Below are 4669 nucleotides of genomic sequence, written 5' to 3'. Positions count from 1 at the left end.
TATCAGAAAACTTTTTTAGAGACGCCTATGAAACTCATTAAATTTTATTGCCAGGCGTTTTTTACACGTTCAACTGACTTCGGAAAGACTATACCTACGTGCAAGGCAAGCCCGATTTCAAGATCAGAAAATTAAAAAAAAATAGGCATGAGTTTGGAAACAATCATTTTCATTTGGATTACTGAGATGGAGAATATTTAATTCACATATAATTGTTCATTAGTTTTTCTCAGAATATACCACTACTAATAAAAAAAAAATAATTTTTAATTTTGATGATTGACTATCGACTTAACTAGTGATAATAGTGACCTAAAAGGTTGTAGACAGAATGGCAATAACACAACGCACATTGCAGAATGCAGACTAGAATGCGCTAAATCCAGACGTATAGGTGCGTAATTTTTTGTACTAATGTTGTACCAGTCGCGTCGTAAAAAGCAAAAAATATTTGTTTTTGGTAGGTATTTTGGGTATTTTAAATATTTCCGAGTATTTAAATTACTTTTAGAAGATTTTAAATACTTTTTAAAATACAAAATATTTTATTATATTTAAAATACTATTTTGTCAAAATGCTCCTAGGTCTCTGCAAGAATGGCATCAAATAATGTTTAAATAGTGTATTTGTTCTTAATCAGTCAGTTCCATTTTTTTTAATAAAAAAAAGAAATTGCTATAACTTGTTTATTTTTCTTATAAACTATAAACGTTTTGCAAACTCAATACCAAGAAAATTTTTAAAAAATTACCTTAAGAATCTTCCCGAAACACAACACAATTTTCTTTTATTTTTTTAAATAATCGAGATACTATTTTATGAAAGTGGTCAGCGTCGTAGCTAGGGGTTGGCCGCAGGGGGCAGCTGCCAAGGGTGCAAACCTCAAGGGGGCGCACTCGCAGTGATCGGATCGTTTCTCTTCCTACAAAATAAGTTTTGGTGGGGGCGCAAAATTCAAATCTTGCCCTGGGCGCCCATGACCTTAGCTACCACACTGCCCATGTTGTGAATATACTATATTTACACCATCGATGCACTGTATGATTAGACAGCTTAATTCCAGTTTTTTGTTTTTCTTGTTATTTTTCATTATTTGCCCTTCCTCATATATTCGAGCCCCTTCTAGTTACGTGCCTGACTGATTATTCCAGTTATAATAAAATAAAAATAATACTGTAGAATTTACACCTATAAATAGTGAAATAAAAAGTACCTAACGCATTTAACACTTATTTTATATTACCTACAAAATCTAGTACACAGTATAAAAATTTTAAGATTTGCCAATTATCTAAAGTTTGGCTTTACTTGTGCTAACCGTTTAAATGTTCATAAAATATTTATAACCATAGGTACTGGGTATAATATATTAAAATATTTAATACAGTATTATATTCTGTACAATGTGTTATGCAAATAATATCTTAAGTAACATTAAACAGATTCCACTTGAAGTAGTACCGATTACAACTCCGTTTCATTCAATTAGTGCCTTTAAGACACAGAAGTTTACTTAAAAGTAGTTTACTTAATTTATTGGTAGCACATTGTACATGATAAAATAATACTTTATGATTTGGTAAAGATCTTTAAATAGTTTTAAGAATGATCATATTTGATGATTCGTCCCAGGTAGTTAAGGCCTAAGTAATTTAAGTCAAATAATCGCGTGTTTCATTTAATCTCTAAAGACTGTACCTACTTTTTAAATATTTTAAAGTTACTGCTGTCAGCTGTTGAGAAAAAAATCTATGTCTACCTATTAGCAGAATATGGAAACGGTTCCTTTTTCATACTGTAGAAAATGATTTAAGTAAAGGTGAAAAAATTCAATAATTTATTGGCAGAATGGGTGAATATTAGTAAAGCTTCCATCTACTTTACGATTTTTTCATATTTTTATTCTTATTATTCTGCTACTGTCTTCACTCTATCATAAAATCTTCCTATATTTCCCAATCGAAGTATTTTACTTAACATATATTTAATGTTTTATACAGTTTTTTTATACTAAAACTTTATATTCTCCAACATAATCTTTGTTAATATAAATAATATTTAAATCTAGCACTATAATTGTGATAGACATAGGTAGGTACACATACATTCAATTTTAGTCTAAGTATATGAAAAGACTTTTAATGTAGTTAAGCTTCAATGTAGGGCAGAAATATGTAAAAGCTGCCAAAATTAACTTTGGTTTGTAAAAACTTTTGAATGGTGTACTTAAAACATATAAATGAAATAAAATATTATCCTGGTATTCACTGAAAAAGAATGTTTGTTGTTAAATTTATTTCACTCAATTATTGAAGACTAAGTATACAGAAAGTACAAATTTTTAAATGGCATTTCATTACCCCCCTGAAAAATGGTTTGAAAATATGTATGTTCCTATTATACATAAGTACCTACTACTACCTATTTTTAAAATAAGTAACAATTGTTTTTAATTATTGTTAGGCTTGATGACAGTATTATCCTAACTGTAAAGAAACTTCATAAGTATTTTTGTATTTTTTTGCCCTTGAGAAAAGTTGATGTACTTTCTCAGTCGTTTAAATTAGATAAACATATAAAATCGATTTCGCATTTAGTGAATGATTTTATTTATATCCTACAATTTTTATTTTATTAATTTTGTTATTGAATATGTGATTTGTTATAGAATTATTTGTATTGTGTAAAACTATTTGTGGTATATTTAATTTTATTTAATATTCTCTGTTCAACTGTTTATTTGTGAAAACAATAAAAACTAGTTAAACATGAAAGTCAAATGCAATAATTTATGTTTCTTTACACCTATAATTATTATATTTCATAACTTTTGTTTAATTTTTCCAAAAACTCATAATTTTGTCTAGTAACTTATAGGTACCCATTAAAATAATATTAACAAATTGCCTAGGAATTAAAGAAATATTTAAGTAACTTATCAACATATTAATTTATCGAAAGCAACAATTTTCATATAATAATTTTTTCCCAAAAATTCAGATTTTTGTAAGGTATTTCGTTGCCAGTGCAAATGAATTGCACAATTTTAAAATTTTTTACTAGTGTAAATAATAAATGCTAAGTAGTACTATTAGTTTTCATTTTTTTCTTTTTTTATATATTTAATTAAGCTAAGTATTTCAACTTATGCTCCAGTGGCGAGTAACAAAAAATATTAAATTTCAAAAAATATATTATTTTAAAAACCAGGTTTTCAATAAAAATTAATTTTTACATTTAGTTAATTATGTTGCTAACACTCCTATATTTTGTTATGTCATACTTGTTTGGAGATATTTGCAAACGTAAAATGAAGCAACTTTGACTAAGTTACATTTGACCCAATTATACGCCTCTTCAAGATTAATAGTATTTCTGCTCCTTCATTTAAATTAAATAAATACACCTTGTTAAAAAAACAAAAGTATTCAGGGTATTTCAGGTTTAATTAGTCATACTTAAAATTTGAATTTGTGTGGTCAAAATATTATCCAATTGCAATAATTAAATAAAAATTAAATAATTCCTTTTAAACTCCTGGTGGTGTTTCTAAGAAAAAATATCCCATTCTTTCAAGAAACGAACTATTTTTGAATAACATTTTTTAATTTACATTGCTGTTATCAAATATTCCAATGATTCTAAAACAGCATGAACAGAAAACCAGGTAAACTAAAAATTCTATTAGGTCTTTTATGTTGAATTTGGATATTTTTTTCAGTTCTAACATAATGAAATAGGTCTTTCAAGAAAACAGCTTTTGGTACCATATAATAGATCTGATACGTAAACAAAACAGAAATAAATATTACCCAGTTATTTGTCTTCCTGTACAGACATTTTCAGATGCCTGAGACTGTATATTTTTAACTTTGAGTGTGATCAACTTTTTCATAACTCTTGTCACTTATACTCCTATTTGTATTACCCATATTCAGCAGGTACATATTTAACTGTAAAATATATCAGTGAAAACTATTTATTACTTGCGCATGTTCCAAATTTGAGCATCTTTAAAGTATAAATGTCTTTTATAATTTTTGTAATTCTGTATAACATATATTACCAATAGTATTATTAAATGTTCACAAAATTGTATATTTTCTCTACCATTTCTACAGTGACAATCATATTTAAGTACTATCACAGTTTGATAATTTAAATATGTAAATATTTATGTAAGTGTTGTATGTATAATAAAGAAAGCAATAATAAGTTACATTACCTTTATTTTATAATTTGTCCTCTAAAACAGTTCAGTATCTGATATATAACACTTCAGGAAAAGTACAATATAAAATAATCACTTTCAGAATTATTACATATTTTTGAAATCAATGTCGATCTACTGTTTAGAGTAAACTATAAAAAGTACTTTATTTAAAGTACGGTTGTTCTGGTTGTTATACCTTGGCCTATATCCTTGGTTGCCACAAGTTACAGACTTACCTTACACTTCCCTTTGACCTACTCTTGTTGTTTGAGCTAGGCTCTGTAAAAGCAAACCTGCAATCAGAATCTCTAGGCCCGCCTTATGTTTATTTCGGTCCTTGTTGGTTCTAAATTTAAATAGTATCACATATTATCGAAAAAAGTCCTTACAAAATAGCTGTTGGAAAACACTTCCTCTTTGATATATGGTGTAAATATAAAAAAATGTTTTGTTGT

This window comes from Anoplophora glabripennis, unplaced genomic scaffold (assembly GCF_000390285.2).
Source record: "Anoplophora glabripennis isolate ALB-LARVAE unplaced genomic scaffold, Agla_2.0 scaffold203, whole genome shotgun sequence".
In the NCBI taxonomy this organism is placed as follows: Eukaryota; Metazoa; Arthropoda; class Insecta; order Coleoptera; family Cerambycidae; genus Anoplophora; species Anoplophora glabripennis.
This window is presented reverse-complemented; position numbering follows the sequence as displayed.